General features: G+C 39.7%; 1 protein-coding gene across 1 annotated transcript in view; it reads right to left on the bottom strand.

Moving 5' to 3' along the window:
• LOC122809729 (aryl hydrocarbon receptor-like) overlaps window positions 1-20,543 on the bottom strand; it is a 639,036-nt gene that overhangs the window by 197,589 nt on the left and 420,904 nt on the right. The window lies entirely within an intron of this gene.

Here is a 20,543-nt window from a genome sequence, read left to right as displayed (position 1 = left end):
CAGGAAAGAGTTACAGGTTTGTGAACTTCATAATATCTCAAATTGGGTGGACTGGCAATTTTCTGTTTCAGGACATCAGATGCTCTTTGGTGTTGTTCCAACCAGGACCAAGTCACATTTTTGTGTGTCAGCTCTCGTAGTGGTGCTGAAAGTTCACTTAAATCAGGAATGAACTTGCCTAAACAGTTGATCGCGCCAAGAAAACATTGTAAAGATGTGGCATTGTCTGGAGCTGACATCTCAAGAAATGCAGCTTGCTTGGATGGATCTGGTCGTAAGCCTGAACTGGTAAAAAATGACCCACATAAGTAACTTCTTTCAGCCTGAATTTACACTTCTGAAGATTCATATTAAGATTCACTTCACGAGCATGATCTAGAACTTTCCTGAAGTTTCTATCATGTTCAACTTCACCATTGCCTCCTACAAGAATATCATCTACTACAACAGCACAGGTATAACCAGAAAAAAATTGTTCCAGCGCACTTTGGAAGCCTTTACTGCCAGAATTTATTCCAAATGGCATTGAAAAATCTGTACCTTCCAAATGGTATACTGAAAGTGGTCAGCAAGGAAGACTTTTGATCAAACACAATTTGCCAAAATGAACTTTTTGCATCTAAGACAGAAAAAAACAATGGCATTTGGCATGAGAGCAGCAGCTTCTTCAACTGTACGCATCAGATGATGAGGTCATTTAAGTGCTTTGTTCAAATCTCTTGGATCAACACATCTTTGAATGTTATCTGAGCTTTTCTTATGAGATACTACCATGGAGGATACCCATTCAGTTGGTTCTTCCTCTGGACAAATTACTCCTAAATGCACCATTCTGTCTTGCTCTGCTTTTACTTTGGCCTGCCTTGCTACTGGAACTTTCTATGCTGGTCTGACAACTGTGTTTACTTCATGGTCTAACTTCATGGAGTACACGACTGGGAGTTTTCCAAGCTCGTCTTTGAAAATACCAGCATATTCTGAAAAAATATTCTGTGTGAAACCTTTGTTGTCACTCGTGCTTACATGGTGGACTTCCTTATTAAATGAAATCAGTCTCATTTTCAAACTATCCTTGAAGCCAAACAATGATTGCACATGTCTTTTGACTACGTAAAACTGCAAGTCATGGCTGTTCCCAGCAGATTAGCATGAAAGCACTACTGAGCATTTGGTTTGAATCTCTTCACCACCTTAACAAGCTTCGCATACTTTGACATATCAAGTTCTTCACCAGTTTTTATTTTAGCAAATATTTCTGCTGACATAACATTGCACTTTGAACAAGTATCAACTTTGAGCTCTACAGGTCTCCCATTAATCAGAACAGTACAAAATACTTCACTCTTTGCTAACAAATCTACTGCATTAACCTTTTTCTCAAGCACAGACACACCATCAACATACAAATTAGGGTCGCAGCTTTCTATTTGATCATCTTGCTTCTTTGAGTACTCTTTCTTAATAATAGAGTGTGCCTCTTTAGATTTACAAAGCTTTCTGAAATGATTCCACTTTTTACATCTGTGGCATTGCTGACCAAAAGCTAAGCACTTCTACCATTTAGGTTCATGACTGCCTCCACAATTACGATAGTTGGCTATGAGGTTTACTATGGGTTTTACTAACTTACCCCTCAGTTTTGCTGCATGTACCCTGAGTTTTACTATAGCTGCCCTGAGTTTCATTGTGGGAGCCACAGGTTTTGCTAGAGGGACCACCGGTGTGGCACTGCCCCTTGGTTTATATCTTTTAACCTCATACCTCTCAACCTGGAAACATCAAAAATCTGGACAAGGCCCATGAAAAATAGGTACAAATCTGTATGCTGATTAATGTAAAATTTGCATAAATAATTACATAACCCTGCCCACTCAAATGAATTGTGGGATACCAACTTTCAAACGCAAACTGAAGGACAACCAAAATATGCACCAGAGTCCCCCTGCAGTCACTCCAATGTCCTATTACCTGTCTACTTCACCCCATTTACTATAAACACTAATGTATGCATACTGCTTTACTTCTACAATGATTATTTGGATTTTATTTTTACATTTTGCAGCACAACAATGCACAAACAATAATAGACATCTGCTAAACAAAGCAATACTGCCTCACAATGAAAATAGTCTTGGCATTATATCTTCTCTGCCCTTGAAACTCACATTCATTGAAACAGCATTGAAACCTACACCACATTCAAAGAAAATGCATCTGGCCAGTGGTGGATAAAGATTACATTTGGGCCGTTTTCAAATCATAGGCCCCTTGCACACAAAAATGAAACATACATGCATTCCTTGATACACCTTCCTGACTTTATTAAATTATATTCCTTGTATAATTCAGCACACCTGTTAGACTTAAGTTAGAGCGCATTTTAAATTTATTGTTTGAACATTTTTCCAGTAGGCATTAGGCAATGAAACAAAATGCATGAAGCAATAATGACAAAACTGCCCAATTCAGAACATTTCCATCACAAAAGTCTACTTTCACACACAATAAATATATATATATATATATATATATATATATATATATATATATATATATATATATATATATATATATGGGTTCTGTCTTAATGTCGAAACACGGTTTATCAAAAAGTACAGTTGTGTACCTACCATAAATGTACATGTTCGAGTGTATTCACTGTTGCAGTCATTACAACTGGGTTATCCTGCCGGCAGGATACCCACAGTTGGCCTGAATTCCAAAGTCATGGTCCAGCATCAGTTGATGTCACCTCTTCCCTGACGTCAGTGCGCCAGGGGTATAAAAGATGCAGCTGACACCATTTTCTTCAGTTTTTCTTGCCCCAGATGTCAGGTGCCTCCAAAAGGGTAGGCTAAAAATTCTGCTCATAAAAAAGCATGCACTAACATAAACATTGCCTTCATCTACAAGCAAATACACCACATAGGTTGTATAGAATAGAAAAAGTACACATAAGTCCCAGCAATGAAAGGGGAATGGAGAGAGTGTAACCTGGACTGCAACAGTGAATACACTCGAACATCTACATTTATGGTAGGTACACAACTGTACTATGTTCATCGTGTTTCACTGTTGCAGTCATTACACTTGGGTTGAATCCCAAAGCTGAGGTTGGGTGGCTGGGCCTGCAGAACTGCAGTGGCAAAGCCTGCTCTGGATTTAGAGTAAAGAGGTAAGTGGTAGTGCTTTGCAAAAGTGTGCACTGAAGTCCAAATTGCAGCCTCCAAAATGTTCTTGGTTGTACTCCTCTGAGAAAGGCTGCTGAAGTGGCTGCTGCTCTGGTTGAATGTGGCCTAATGCCCTTAGGCACTGATTTGCCATGTTGTGAATAGCAGAAACAAATGCAGTGGCCTATCTATTTTGAAATAGTCTGCTTTGAAATACCTTTTCATTGTGATCCTGCAGCATATGCCACTAAGAGTTGCTCAGTCTTTCTGAAAGCTTTAGTTTTGTCCAAGTAGAAGCATAGCTGTCTGTGTATGTCTAAAGAATGCAGAAGTCTCTCCCCCTTATTCTGCAGGTTTGGATAAAAGGTAGGCAAATGAATGGTTTAGTTAAGTGCCACACTGGAGACTACCTTAGGCATAAATGATGGGTTTGTCCTTAGAGAAACCCTGTCCGGATGGAAAATAATAAAAGGTTCCACAGCCATTAGTGCCTGTAACTCTGAGACTCTTCTTGCTGAGGTTATTGCTAGGAGCAGAGCTGTTTTCCATGATAGGTATTTTATCTCAGCTGTATTGGCTGGCTCAAAAGGAGGCAGTGTGAGCTTTTCCAAGACAAAATTGAGGTCCCATGCAGGTGTTGGAGCTCTCCTTGGAGGTCTTATGTTTTTGGCCCCTCTGAGGTACTGCCTTAGCAGTGGATGCGAAAAAAATTGGTGGATCTGTATTGTAATGAGCTGAAATGGCAGAGGCATGGATCTTAATTGATGAGAAGGATAGGCCTTTGTCCAGCATCTCAGTTAGGTACTGTAAAATCTGAGGAATATTTGGTACACGCGTGTCCATTCCTTGAGCCTGATTCCAAGCACAGAATCTCTTCCATTTTTCTGTATAAGATTTTCTGGTGCTGGGCCTCCTGGCCTCCAAAATAACATCCATAACTGCTTTAGAGAGAGGTATGTTCTGAATGGTTACATTATCAGCCATGCTGCCAGATTTAGGGTTCTGAGTTGGCTGGGCAGGATCTGATTGTTTTGTTGAGTCAGCAAATGAGGAATTTGAGGTAATGTCCAGGCTGGGCCTTGAAACAAGCTCTTTAGGATTGGGTACCAGTGCTGGCATGGCCAGTCTGGGGCAATCAGTATCGTTTTTGGCTTTTCTTGTCTGACCATTAGGAGTACCTTGAGTAGGGGAGGCATTGGAGGAAAGGCATATACTGTAAGGGTTTTCCAGCTGAATGATAGGACATCCACTTTCCATGCTTGTTTGTGATAAGTCCTTGTGCAGAATCTCTGTAGTAGGCAGTTGTGCTGGGAGGCAAATAGATCTATGTCTGGGCATCCCCATTTCCTTGTTATCATGCTGAAGATTTGTGGATCTAGTTTCCACTCGTGAGGACCCTTGAGATTTCTGCTTAGTTCGTCTGCCAGAGTATTTGTCTTTCCTGACAGGAATTGTGCTTGCAGGTGTACTTGATAAATCAATGCTGTGTTCCACAAGGTCATGGCTTGTCTGCAGAGGGGGTAGGAATGTGTGCCTCCCTGCTTGTTTTTGTACCACACGACTGTAGTATTGTCTGTTTTTACCAGCAGTTGTCCTGGATGAAGTAGATCCTTGAAGGCTGTCAGGGCATTCTAAACAGCTAGCATCTCTTTTTGATTGATAAGAAGATGCATTTGGCTTGCTGGCCATGCTCCCTGAATACATTTTCCTGCCATGTGGGCCCCCCAGGCGTAATCTGATGTATCTGTTGTTAGTGTTTGCCTGGCCGTGGGTAGAGTGAATGGCTGTCCCTTGTTGTGGTGACAGGCCTGTGCCCACCATCGAAACTCCTGTTGCAGGCAGAGAATGAGGGTAATTAATGTTTCCAGGCTGTGGCAATGTTGAGTCCAAACACTTTTTAGATACCATTGTAGCTTCCTCATATGCAGTCTTGCATATGGAATTAGTAGAATGCATGAAGCCATGAAGCCCAAAGTCTGCAGAATTTTTCTTGCAGATAACTGGGTCTTTGCTGCCAACATTTCAAAGTAAGAAGTCAGTTGCCTTTGTTTGTCTGGCGTGAGATAAGCCATCTGGGCAGTTGTATTTAAGCTTGCATCCAGGAATATTATCTCTTGTGAGGGTACTAGTTTTGATTTATTTTCATTTACTGTGTACCCTAGACAAATTAGTAATCTTTTTACAAACCCCATATGCTTTAGTAGAATGTCTTTGGTCTCTGCTTGAATAAGGCAGTCGTCCAAGTAGGGATATATTTGTATTCCTCTTTGTCTGCAAAATGCAATTACTGGTGCCAGGCATTTTGTGAAGACCCTGGGTGCAGTAGATAAACCAAAGGATAGTGCCAGCTATGAATCTGAGGTATCTTCTGCAAGATTGTCTGATTGGAACATGCAGGTATGCCTCTTTGAGGTCCAAAGTTACAAGCCAAGCCTTCTTTCCCAGCATGGGCAGAAGCTGTTGCAGAGTCAACATTTTGAATTTTGGTACGTCCAAATAAGTATTTAGAATAGACAGGTCCAGAATTGGTCTCCATGCTTTGTCCTTTTTTGGTACTAGGAAAAGTCTTGAGTAAAATCCTTGTCCCTGCTCCTGTTGTGGCACAGGCTGAATGGCCTTCATGTTCATGAGAGATGTTATTTGTTTTTGTGCCTCTGCCCATTGATTGCGTGGCAGGCCTGGCATACCTTTTGCCTTTGGAAGGGTGTGAAAGTGGAACCTGTAGCCCTAAAAGACTATGTTTAGGACCCATTTGTCCTGTGTGATCATGTGCCAATTTGGTGAAAAAAGTGCTAGCTTTCCCCCTAAGGGTGCTGCCAAGAGAGAAACACTTGGCATTGGCAGAGGGAAGTCATTGGGACTGTTTCCTATATGGCTGTGATTTGTCTTCTCCACTTTTGGAGGTAGAAGCACCCCATTGTTTGGGCCTGTATGAGCCCTGGGGCTGTTGCCTGCCTCTAGGGTGTCTGTATCTGCCTCTTTGTGGCCTGTCTGACATGGGAAAGGACCATTTCTTAGAAGGCCAGTTCCTGCTAAATCTGGGTGGCTGTACCTGTAAGAAATCCTTTACTGTCTGCATAGATTTAGCTTTATCCTCCATTTTCTTCAACACCTCTTCTGCCCCTCATTCCCTCCAGTACAGCTCTTTTGATTGTGCACCTTTAACTCCTAGTGGGTGTGGCTTGAGTCTTTAAAAAATAAAGTTATCACCTTAAAATTCTAACAAATACTCATTGACATAGGTCAAATATCAATACAATTGTGTTTGTCATCATGTATGCTTCAAGATAAACTATTCTGATACCTCATATAGGGCATGGTTTTGGAATTATTAATGCAAATATGAACAAGTAATATTTGACGCCTAGAGGAGAAGTAGGAGGTAACTGCAGATGCACCTGGAGGCATCACTCGGATGTAATGAGTTAACACCAAACAAAGTATCATGCTGTAATGGAGCATCCAGTAATTTTGCTTTAACATGATCAGGCAGAGTCTGTTCCTTTAACCATGCATGCCTTCTAATAACAGAACCTGTTACAGCTGCCCTGCAAGAGGCCTCTAGTGAATCATAACCCCATTGCAAAGTATGCTTTCCCACTTGTTCAGCTGCATGCGATAAATCCTGCAACTCTTTGTTCTCAGAACATTCAGAATTTGTCAACATTTTCTGTTTTAACAAAGACATTAAGTGTTGCTGATATTTGAGCATATAAAACTGACAATTTAAAGCCCTTACAGCCAAGGTAGCGGAAGTGTAGACTTTTTCCCCCCATCTGTCCAGTGCCCTAGAATCTCTATCTGAGGGAACAGGGGTTTTAGCAGTAGCAGCCTTGACCCCTTTGGGACCCTGAGAGATAGTTTCTGGGTCAGCAGCAGGGTTTTTATATAGAAATTTATGAGAATCTGGAACCCTGTAGTATCTGTCCAGCTTAACAGGTGCAGGAGGTAAAGAGTCAGGAGACAGGCCGGACTTTGAAAATACACCATCTGTAATGTCTAGAACAGGTGGAATTGCAAGAGGTCTGTGCTGAGGTAGTAGAAGAAAGCCTCTAAGCCTTTTCTTAGAATCTGAATAATCTTGGCTCTCCCAGTGGAAATGCTCCCTCATGGTATGCAGGGTTTCCCCAAAAGAGTAATCCTCAGGAGGAGGAATAGATTCTTCAGCATCAGAATCCTCATAGGGAGGAATAGAATATCCCTGTTCTGAAGAGGAATCAGAGGAAATGGAAACCTGATCAGAGGAATCATATTCAGTATCTTGCCTAGGCCTCTTATCAGGAGGGGGATGGGAACCCTGATCAAAGTAATTAGGTCTTTGGCCATTTTGAGCATCTGTTTCTTAGGCATAGAAGTCTGTCCTGGAGAATGCTGTACTTGTTTCCTTGTCTTTAAAACTGTTTTAGACTTTGTTTTGGATGCTGAACTAGGCTTGATATAAAGTTGTGTAAGTCTGAAAACACCCTCAGAAGCCGATGCCTGCTCAGCGGCTCTGGACCCATCTGAGGGATTAGTTTCCGAAGGGCCAATACCTTGAGTATCCAGAGGCCTACTTGTCTCCGCGTGGGAGTCGGAGGCGGCCTGTGGCTCTGAGGTAGTGGGAGTCAGGGGCCACGAAAGCGCCTCACTGAGCACCGGCGAACCGGCGACTAGCCTGAAAAAGGCTTCGTCATCGGTTTTGGACCTCGGATGCCTGTCCTTTTCTTTCTCCTTGCGCTTTTTATGAATTCCGGTGGTCTGTTGTTCTGATGGCATTATATAGTTAAGCCTTCGGCCAAAGTAATGAAAAGCAAAATCGTACCGACGCTTAATAGTGCGTTGGTTAAATCTAGCACAAAACCTGCAACTAGCAACGTCGTGGTCAGGGCCTAGGCAAGGAATACAGTAAGAATGAAAATCCTTATGAGGTATTTGCTTCCCACAAGAAATACAATTATTAACTTTTTCTGATATCGGTCTGGAGCAAGAAAAAAGTTTCCCCAATGGGGTACTTAGCTTTATAGAAGACTTCGGATCTGAAATTCAATTTTGAAAATCTCAAGAGTCGGCCGACCGGCACGTGCGAACTGCTTTTGCTTCGGGACCCATGCGGCAAGAAAGACTGACGAAAATGGCATCAGCTGCATCTTTTATACCCCTGGCGCACTGATGTCAGGGAAGAGGCGACAGCAACCGACGCCGGACCAGAACTTTGGAATTCAGGCTGACTGCGGGTAGCCTGCCAGCAGGATAACCCAAGTGTAATGACTGCAACAGTGAAACACGATGAACATCTGTGTTTTGACGGACACAATTAAGCAAAAGTGCATTTTATTGAAAATGCACTTTCACTAAATGGGGAGAAGGAAGTTAAAGTAAACATGCAGTTTGCATGCACCGCTAGTTGTAAATCAACGTATAGTGTTGATTTACAACTAACGAAGCTATCGCTGTCATCGTGGTACAGTGGGGATAAGGGAATATTCCCATTTCCCCACTGTAGTGCAATCTCTGAGTGAAAATAATTAAGTAGGGCGGTGTGGGGGTCGCAGCCCCCCACATGGATGGTTATGGATGGATGCTTGCATAACACTGTTTCATGTGTTTTCTTTTTTTTACTTTTTTTTTTTTTTTGGTGTTGCTTTCTTTAGTGAAAGTGCATATTGTCGATAGTAAGCACTTTTGACAATATGCACTTTCGCTAAAGTGTATTATCGGAAACACAATTCGATGGATTGTGTTTTCGATAATAAAACAGTGACCCATATATATATATATATATATATATATATATATATATATATATATATATATATATATATATATATATAGACTGTAGTGTAAGCCATAGACATCTTGCATGGCTTTTCGCACTTATTTTCAATTACAGTTTTTTTTTGTTTGTTTTTTGTGGTGGGACTAAAGAAAAAAAAACACATTTTAAACATTGCTTGCATAATTTTGGAAAGTTGCTAGACACCCTAGAATAAAATGTTGCATTAACACCATGCATTTCACTGCTAAGTCCTGAATGCAGGACCCTGTGCACTAAAGTCAAAGCAACATACCACTATGCCAAATCAGCAGCTTCCTGAAAGACATGAAGACTGAAATTTAAATGGCTATCATTTAGTGAATTCAGCTCTCACTTCTCACCATAGCTCTCAGCCTCTTAGCAGCAAAAACCTGGACAAAGCCAATAATGGGGGAATACAGCCCCAAAACAGACACACACACGCACACGCACACACTCACGCACACACACACACACACACACACACACACACACACACACACACACACACACACACACACACACACACACACACACACACACACACCTGTAACTCCATTTGTTCACAAGTTCCTTCAGCAGTACCTACTTCAACTCTCTCTAAATCAAAACAGTACATTAGATACCTTAAAAGCAGACTCCATGTACCAGCTGAATAACAAGCCCAGAAAAGTTTGTAAGTTAAGCAGTAGACCAGAAAGGAACTCTAACTACATTCATTCACATGTTCCTTAATTTCATTAATTCACAGGTTCCGTCAGCAGTACCTACTTCAACTCTAACTCAAAATAGTACAGTAGATACTTTAAAAGCAGACTCAGTGCAGCAGCTGAATAACAAGCCCAGAAAAGTTTGTAAGTTAAGCAGTACCAGAAAGGAACTCTAACTACATTCGTTCACAAGTACCTTCAGCGCGGCACTTAGCCAGGAAAGAAATAAGCAGTACCTGCTTCAACTCTAACTACAGTCGTGCTGTGCTCACATTGCAGATCTGCTAGCTGCTAACTCCATTCGCTCAGTGTGAGTTCCCTGCTTCAACTCTCACTCAAACAGTACAGTAGATACCTTAAAAGTGGCAGCAGCTGAATAACAAGCCCAGAAAAGTTCATAAGTTAAGCAGTATCAGTAAGGAACTCTCCCTACGTTCATTCAGAAGATCCTTCAGTGAGCGAGCTTAGCCGGGAAAGAAATAAGCAGTACCTGCTTCAACTCAGCTAACTCCGTTCGTTCACAAGTTCCCTGCTTCAACTCTAACTCCATTCGTTCAGTGCGGTGCTTGCATCGCAGATTTGCTAGCTGGCAAATTTTCAAACAGCCAGCCAGCTGGGAAAGCCCTTGAGCTCAATTCCGACAGGCTGGCAGAGCTGATGTCATTGTACACGTAATGATGTCAGCTCAAAAAGCGCGAAAAAAATTTAAACCTGGAAAAAAATTGGAAATGAAAGGGGTGCCACTCGGGAATCGTGGCACCCCATTATTTGGACCCCAAAACATTGTAAAAACCGAGTAATTTGGTACGGTTGGGAGGTATACTTAATCTTCTGCTGCATACTATCATCATTTGTACTGGAAGATGCTGCAAGCATGCTTTTGTCATTCGTAAGCCTATTCGTGTGCTTTTCCATAAAGTCATATATTAGACAAATCTCTATGGCTTTGCTTAAAGTTAAATCACTGTCTCAAAGCAAACTCTTTCTCACTGCAACATTATTAACACCAAACACAAGCCTGTCTTTTATCAACTCATCTCTTAGATCACCAAATCTGCACGTTTTTGGCTTGTTTCTCAAGTCAGTTATATATGCTGCAAAAGTTTCAACAGGCTTTTGATCTCTTGTGGAAAATATGTGCTTTTCCATTGTAATATTCATTTGAGGGTTGCACATTTCTCTAAATTTGCATTTTAAGCACTCAGGGTGTTCCCATGTTTCAGCCACAATATGGTGGTCTTTTCCCTCCTCTGCATACACACAAAGTGCATACACAAATGCATGTTCTCTCGCAGTAGCTTCTGAACCAGTTAAATTGAGCAGAATAAATGCTTTTGTACATGCGTCTTTATCAGAAAAAGCAGCCTGCATGAAAATGTCATATTCTTGCTCAAACATTCTCCAGTTTTCATCAATATTATTATCAAACACAAGTGGACCAGGTCTGCGAAATCCCTCTGCCATGCCAAATAAGTTTCAAACACACACCACTTACTTGTAATTATATTCAGCTGCACAACAGACTCTTTGAAATAACTATACTCTTTGAAAAGACTGTACTGTAATACTGTACACACTGCCAACATTTTGCACACTTTGGACACTTCGAATAGCTTTAGTTAATGGAAAAAGTAGTACATTGTGAAAAAAATACAGCTGTTTTCTCTTTTTCTTTTCTTTTTTTTTTTTTTTTTTGATTTGGATATTGTTTTAAATGTTTCATAATTATTTTGAGTACTTTTATCAATATGTCACAATTTCAAACATTTCATTTATTCAGTAATTCTTTTTAAATGCTTCCCTTTATATTTACCAAATGAAAAATCATTTAAACGAGTTAAAGTACCTGAAAATATTTTCTGACCTGTTTGCAAGTCGTTGGAGCCACTCCTGTATATTCCCCAATTTCTGATTGTGCGCCTCATGGTTTTAAGAAGTTTTGACTTCGGACCCCATTCTGACACGTCGCTCGTCTCGTCTATTCAAATAAGATGATGAGGCTTGAGTGTTCGCTTAAGATGTTTATTATACACAAATATCAGGATGAATGACTGGAACATAAAACTTAAACAAACAAACTGACTGACTACTACACACATACATGCTTTCATTCTGGCTGCTTACACAAAATGGCACACTGCTTGCATATGCTCAGTATTTATATGCACGTGCCCACAAACTACAGTGGCTTTAAAAGTACAACATACACACTATGGTCTACACACACGCACACATACACATACATACACACATATATATTTACTTACCTCTATTGAATGGTACTAATATCGACGTTAGTAATGTCAACACCAAATGATGGACAATATGCACTATGATGTGTTACTAAGCATGCACCGAGTATCAATCTTGGCACATGCAAAAACCTTAAAACAAAATTAAAAAGAAAACATAATTTTTTGCAAGGGTGATAAGCCTCTAAAACCCCCCCACATCCCCTGCTAATTATACATTCTAACGCAAGATCGCACATTTCTCGGGGAAAGGAGAAATTCATCAACCCTGAGAAATGTCCAGTCTGCTACTTTTGTCAACAGGTGTTGATCATCTGTTTAGTCAACTAAAATGTATTCATCTTGACAAAAGTAATACCTTCCATACACACACACACACACACACACACACACACACACACACACACACACACACACACACATACACACACACACATGTATCTGTGTGTGTGTTTAAATAACATACACACAAAATGGTATGTACATAAATGTTTTAATCTTATATCCAAAACAATTGAGCCTAAGAGATCGAACCACAAAACACAGAATAAATGAAAATAAATAAAAAAATAATCGTATATATAGGGAGGAAAGCTCTTCTGCACCCCTGCACCTCCTGCAACTTATATATACAAACTCCAAGACAGCATTACACCTGACAAAGGGGATTTCCCACTTCTGGCTGTAGCACAACCTCCCACAGCCAGATATTGGCATTTTTTCGACATCATAAGATTTTGATCTCATATGCTGGCACCAAAAAAAAAATATATATATATATATATATATATATATATATATATATATATATATATATATATATATATATATATATATATATATATATATATATATATTTATTTATTTTACATTTGTTGACCGGGTAAGTCCGACTGGAACCAAGTCCATTTTCAGCGGAGGCCCGGGGAGATAAGCTCCAACAGAATACAAGAATGATAACAGTAGAGTGAAAGACATTGATTATATATAATATTTAAATTTTAGGTATTAATGTAGTTAAGAAAAGGAATACAGGTAGAAGTACATTCAGACAATCAGTGTTACAAATTTCAATTTTTGAGGGTAGTAGTAGATTACAAAAAAAGGAAAAAAACAAATTAAGTAAATTACATACATTTTTTAGATTTAGTCAGGTTTGTCACAGTGGCATATCCATTTTTGTTCCAGGTGTTGTTTGATTGAGGCTTTAAATTGGTCTGGGGATTTCAATTTTCAATTTTTGAGGGTAGTAGTAGATTACAAAAAAAAGGAAAAAAAACAAATGAGATAAGTAAATTACATAAATTTTTTAGATTTAGTCAGGTTTGTCAGAGTGGCATATCCATTTTGGTCCAGGTGTTGTTTGATTGAGGCTTTAAATTGGTCTGGAGAGGAGAGCATGGTAATGGCATCTGGAAGTTTGTTCCAGGTTCTACTTACAGAATTTTCAAATAGGGCCGTGCCAGCCGCGTTGTTAATTTTAGTTGTTTGTATTTGTAGCTTATTGGATGAGCGGAGCAGTCTTGCATTATTATGGGGAAGATGTGGTGACTAAGGGCTGGAGTATTATTTGGGTTCTTTAGGATTTTATTAGCCAATATTAGCAGGTTATACTTGACAAGATTGGGAAATTCTAACCATCCAAGTTGTTTGAGGTTAATGCAGTGGTGGGTTCTGAAAGGAGAGCCCGTAGCAAACCTGGCGATGTGATTATAGCAGGCTGTAAGTTTATTAAGTTCAGATTTACTTATGTTTTCTAGAAGTGGGGAAGCATATAGGAGGGTGGATAGTAGGTGCGAGCGTGCAATGGCTATTTTGCTATGGGGGTGAGGAAGGTTTTAACTCTGTAGAGTGAACCGAGTTTTTTGTTTATGGTTTTGATTGTCTGGCTGACATGGAGGTCAAATTTTAAGTAATTGTCTATAGTGACACCTAGCAGTTTGGTATTGGGGTCAGGGGAGATGACTGTCCCATCATTAGCTTGTATAGTAAAGGAGAAGGGTATGGACCTTTGGGTTGCTGGAAATATGAGCATTTTGGTTTTTTTGGGATTTAGTAGTAGGCGACATTTGGATAGCCAGTTTTCTATAACAGTAAAAGTAGCCTGGGTATCCCTTCTTAGATCATCTGGAGATGTGGCTGAGCAGATCAGAGTGGAGTCATCAGCTTATTGTATACAGCTGATGTTTGGTATGATAGTAGGGAGATCATTAATAAAGATGGAAAACAGTAATGGTCCTAGTATGGAGCCTTGTGGAACTCTGATAGTATTGGGTAATAGATTTGAGAGCTTATTCTGCCAGAGGACTGCTTGTTGCCTGTCATTGAGATAGGATTTAAACCATAGAAGGGCACTGGGATGTAGACTGAGATTTTGTAGGGTTGAAATCATAAATTGATGGTCAACCATGTCAAAGGCCTTGGAAAGGTCTAGGAAGAGGGCAGACAATGTGTGATTGTTGTTGCGGTTATCATTAATGGTATTAGTGAAGGATAATAGGGCAGAGGTTGTACTATGATGTGGTCAAAAGCCGTGTTGGGTGTCAGCCATCAGGTCGTTCTGGAGTAGATGTTGCATAAGTTGTTTGTGTATGCATTTCTCCATTATCATAGCAAGTGGGGAGAGTATGGCTATGGGTCTGTAGTTGGAGTATTCAGTAGATGGACCTCCTTTATGTAATGGAATAACATAAGATGTTTTCCAGATGTTGGGAATTTTGGCTTTGGAAATGTTTCGGTTGATTAGGATAGAGATTGGAAAGGCAATAGCATTAGCTGTCATTTGTAGATATTCAGCTGGGAGTTGGTCAGCAGATAGGGTGGTGGGTTTTAGTTTTTTGATAAGCTTGCATATAAAGGAGGTTGGTACAGGCTGAAAGTAAAATAGGTTTTGGCTGTTAGAGTTGTTATTTTCATCAAGGGAACTTTGAGGCAGTTGGGTGGCAAGAGCTTGAATAGTTTCAGTAAAGAAATGATTGAAGCTATCTGCAAATTTTCTGGGGTTTTATTTGAATTGGCAGCTGGGTTAGGCATTGATGTTTTACCTGGATACAGTAATTTATTGATCCCAGCCCAGAATTTTTTAGGATTATTCTGATTATTCATCTGTAGCCTACAGTAGTAGTGTTTTTTATCCAGTAGGACAAGTCTTTTTGTTTCATTCCGTGCATGTCTACATTTATTATGATCCTGGGGATTTTTGGTAGTTCACCAGGTGGACCATAGTTTATTTCTACTATAGATTTTTGTTTTTGTTTCTTTGGAAAGCCAAGGTGCATTTTTTCCTTTTATTCTTTTTAGGCGGGGAGGAGCATGTAGGTCTAGGATTTCGATAAATTTGTTGTTAAAATAAGTTACAGCTTCCTCTAAGGTGAGATGCTTTAGTATAGTCCAGTTGCGGGATTTAAGTTCCAGTTGAAGACAAGGTCTCTTTTGCTTCTAACCTTCCTGAGCAAGGGTTGTTGTGGGATGGTAGCTTTTTTGTTTAATTATATAGGTTAGGAGATGATCACTTAGATCATCTGGGAGGGTACCGGCAGTGTACATTAGGGTGTTACTATTTACAAGTATCCAGTCCAGTATATTCTCTTTATGGGAGCGTTTATCAATTCTGGTAGGGGTGGCTATTGTTTGAGTGAATGCATGAAGGTTGATATGAATGGAGGGGGATTTTGATAAACAGGAGCCCCAGTCTACGTTAAAGTCTCCCAGAACTAGGGTTTCTTGGGTATACTGAGAGGATAGCCAGTGAAGGGTGTTCTCGAGTGTAGCTACATTATTTCCTGGAGGAATGTACATACAGATGATATTAATGCTTTTACTTTTGTTCAGATGGAATTTGGTGGCTAATATTTCAGAGTTATTGATCTGAGGTGGTTGGATAGTTTCAATAGTTACGTTCAGTTTAGATTTATAGAGGATGGCTACACCCCCCCTTTCCGCATAGCCCAATCTAGTCTATGTAGATTATAGCCAGGTGGAAGAATTTAATTATCAGTGGTTGATGGTTTTAACCAGGTTTCAGATAGACATAATATCTCAGAGGAATAGACATCTAAGAGGGCATGAAGTTCATGTATTTTTTTGTTTATACTTCTTATATTAAGATGGCAAATCAAGAGGGAGTTGGTGGGTCCAATATACATATACAATATACATATATATATATATATATATATATATATATATATATATATATATATATGTTATTTTTGAAGGGTCTTATGAATTGACTGGCTCTGATTGTAGGGGAAATCTTATTACATATTACTACTGATATTTATTTTTAATATTATGATACTCACTCTGGTGTTACATCCACTCTGTTGCACTCCTGGCACAGACTTTTCAAAATAGATGAGGTTTAGACATTGCCTTACAAACCAAATAAAGTTCATCGATATGTAATCCATAATAAACAAAATATATTGCCAGTTCCTGAAGTCTTTTTTCAGACAGGTGAAGTTTTCCTACCCTTTGATTTTTTTTTTCAAAAATCTGATACTTCTTCAAGTTATTTCTTGTGACTTTTTCAAAGCTACAGGAGGTAGCACTGTTTTCAGGAATAGGTAGGTCAGTCAGTTATAAAGTAATATAATGATATCCCTGGACTGACGGACTGAGTAGACAATTCTTTAGAATCAAATGGGCTACAAAATTCACTTTGTTGTCTTTGATATCTATGCTCACTGATAATACTTTATGTCCTACCAATGTGCCTAGAGCTTTAATGAACAGCATTTTTTTATGATTTCATAATTTATTGAAGCGAAACTTCTTATGGGACTGTGTGAGAACTCAGAGTGTAACAGAAGTATGTAATTATATATAATATATTACATATAATTAAAATGCATTAGAGCAAGCAAGCAATCACACACACACACACACACACACACACACACACACACACACACACACACACACACTGAGAGTGAAGAGAGAGTAAGTGAGCGATCCCACACACACGTCTGGTACATCTGATGTTTTACTGATGCAGGTGATGAATATGTGTGTATTAATAACGTTTTTTATTGTCTGCAAGTTCTGTTTTGCTCTTTTCACCGAACTCGGATATATTAACAACATTGGCATCATATCTGCGTATTAGTAATCACTGAACATCGGTTTTGTGTTGGTCTCTTTTAACTTCTGTGTTCTCTTTTGCTGTTAAAGCTTGGTTAATGCAGCAAGCCTTGAATCTCATTTGTGAATTAACCATTTTCAGCCAGTTTTGTGACTTGTTCTCTCTTAAAATATGTCATTTACAAATTTAGCAACAGTAAATGTCTGCTTGTACTAAAAAGGGTTGCTGATTTGGCGCATATTGTTTAGTGTGATTTTAGGATTGTGTGTGTGTGTGTGTGTGTGTGTGTGTGTGTGTGTGTGTGTGTGTGTGTGTGTGTGCGTGTGAGACACACTTTCTGAGTTTATTAGCACTAAAAGAATGCATGAATGCAGGTGTGGGTTCTCTGACTCACTGAAGAAAACAGGTTTTGTATTGTTTTCTGAAAGTTGTCTTCTGTTGCAGAAATTCCTTTTGCCGGTCTTGCTGCAGTGAAGCGAGGGTTGGTAAATGACCCATAACAATATACCGTACTGAGCTGGTGACTTTCTGCAGCAGAACAGTAGGGTTTTAATCGTAAAATATTTTAGAAAATTAGATACATTTTATCTTTGACTTCCTATTAAGCATCAGAGTGTTCCATATGACTCGCCATATCTTTTGTATACCGGTAAAGTTTCTATTGTGTTACTTCCAGTTTGCCTGACATTTGGGTTATCACCTATCCCCTCACTACCACCACCATTATTCTGCAGTCTGGTATTCCTGTTTTGTTGTGCCTCATTTCCTTGCCTTTTTTCTTATTTATATTTGTCTGCATTTCGTTTTCCTTGAAAGAATAAATAAGTCGGTTGTCTACATTAAGATACTCTGCTCCTTGCGTACCTGCTTGCTTTCCCATCGCTGTCAGCTGTTCTCATAATTCATGATTGTTTCAGCACCCATGGCATGCAATAAGTGTGGACATAAACCTCATAACATGGATGCATTAGAAATAAGAGTCCCAGAGCTCCATACTAACTGACCTCCTAGTTTTCCTAGTCACTACATTGTTGTATTGCCTCTGGTTTTCTTGTCAGCTTTGCAGGATGTGTCTTTATTTTTTTGAATCTCACATCAATGTGCTTGCCACGCACAGTACAAGTGAAAGTTCTGTAAGGAAGTGCGAAGGAAATCAAATGGTACAGTACGGTATAATCTACTTCACACTTCTTCACAGACATATCACTTCTACCACGGGTGGAGACCACTCACATGTTTTCTATTTTGCAATCATATTGTTTTGCCCTTTTTACCAAGTCTCATGATGCCACATTTATTTATTTTTTACTTTTTTTTTCCCAAATGCCTGCCAACCACTAATCCTTTCCCCTCTCCATTTCTTCCTTCTCTGCTGCCCATAATTTCTGGTGTAACGAGGGCTTTTGTTGTTTTCTGCAACTCCTGTAATCTATGGCAATCAAAGAGAATAGTCACCATATCAGCTTCCTGAATGTGTCCACTGTGTATGGCTAATTTTGGCTTAGGTACTCCTGTCCCAGCCCCATTGCTGCTGATGAATGCCTTTGAATGCCCAGTCTCAATTAGTTGCTAGCACAACAGGATGCCTTCCTTCCCCATAATGGGCAGGCTCATTCCAGTTGCAAACTCCTGCCCTCCCTGGTTAGCTTCTCCAGCACTCAAGTCACTGACTGATCTCTGAAGGCCCCAAAGCTGACATAATGTTGACCTCACACTAAGGAGAGATAATTACTATTCCATCTTTTCTGTGCAGACCATCATGGAAAAAAATGTCATATTGTATTGAAGTAATTATGTTACCCAATCTTTACCATTTAGCAACTGTGGTTATCTGCAGCCTGTTTCCTCTTTGTATACCAAAGGAAACCAGGAAAACAGCTAATAATTTCATACACATTATAAGAAAGATGCTGCAGTGAATGCTACAGCTAATGAGTGGCTCCACAATTACACAGATGATTATTATTATTACCACCAGACAGGTGAGAATGGTATGCATTGTTACCATCAGATATTTAAGAATGATGTGGATAACTAGCATCAGACAGGTGAGAATGATATGCATTATTAGCCTAAGGCAGTTAAAAATGGAGTACATTATTAGCATAAGACATGTGAAAATAGTGTGCATTACTACCATCAGACAGATGAGAGTGGTGTGCACTATTAAATTCACAGGTGAGTATGGTGTGCATAACTAGCATCAGGCAGGTGAGAATGATATGCATTATTAGCCTAAGGCAGTTAAGAATGGAGTACATTATTAGCATAAGACATGTGAGAATGGTGTGCATTACTACCATCAGACAGATGAGAGTGGTGTGCACTATTAAATTCACAGGTGAGTATGGTGTGCATAACTAGCATCAGGCAGGTGAGAGTGGTGTGCACTATTAAATTCACAGGTGAGTATGGTGTGCATAACTAGCATCAGGCAGGTCAGAGTGGTGTGCACTATTAAATTCACAGGTGAGTATGGTGTGCATAACTAGCATCAGGCAGGTGAGACTGATCTGCATTATTAGCATAAAGCAGTTAAGAATTGCGTGCATTATTAGCATCAGACAGGTGAGAATGGTTTGAATTACCAGTCTTAGACAAGTGAGACTAGTGTGTATTATTGGGGTCTATATTAGAACATCGAAGTTTCAAAACTTTGAATGTTCTAATATCGAACCCTATTCAGCAAAAGCTGAAAAATATTGAAGCAACAGAAAACCAATTTTTTTCCTAGGGAAAGAATTTGGTTGTCAGTTTCTGTTGCTTCGGTATTTTCAGTGCTATGGTGGAAAGTTACGGGTCGGGTTCAGGTAAGTGTGCGATTGTGTGGATGTGAGGGTTAGGGTGGGTTAGGTGAGTTAGGGTTAGGGCGTGGGTTAGGTATGTGTGCAATTGTGTGGAGGTGAGGGTTAGGGTGGGTTAGGTGAGTTAGGGTTAGGGAGCGGGTGAGGTGAGTGTGCGATAGTGACAGACCTAAGGTTAGGGTTTGGGTTAAGGTAAGTGGATAGTTAGCGGTGTGTGTATAGTTTAGTGTAGGGTTAGGTGTAAGATTTTAGGTGTATGTGTGTGGATTGCTGTTTGTTTGGTGTGCTTGTGTTGTGTGTATGTGTTTTGGAACAGCAAATTTTTTTCCCTAGGAAAAAATTTGCTGTTCTGTATGTTCGATGTTTTCAGCTTTCGCTGAATAGGGTTCGATATTAGAACATTCAATGTTTTGAAACTTCGATATTCTATTATAGACCCGTATTATTGGCATCAGACAAGTGAGAATTGTGTGTATCACTAACATCAGACAGATATGCATTACTGGTGTAAGACAGGTAAGAATGGTGTTTATCACTGGCATCAGACAAGTGAGAATGGTGTGCATTACAAGCATCACAGAGCTGACACTGGTGTACTTTACATACACAAGACAGGTGAGGATGATGTGAGTTATAATCATTAAACATTGCCTGCATTATAACCAACAGAATGGTGAGACTGGTATGCATTATTAGCACCAGGCAAGTAAGACTGGTGAACCTTGTTGCCAATGCTTTAGTATTAGTT

Source organism: Protopterus annectens, chromosome 8.part0 (genome assembly GCF_019279795.1).
Source record: "Protopterus annectens isolate FY-2018-M chromosome 8.part0, PAN1.0, whole genome shotgun sequence".
Lineage (NCBI taxonomy): Eukaryota > Metazoa > Chordata > Ceratodontiformes > Protopteridae > Protopterus > Protopterus annectens.
The sequence above is the reverse complement of the archived record's forward strand: the minus strand, read 5'-3'. Positions and strand labels throughout refer to the sequence as shown.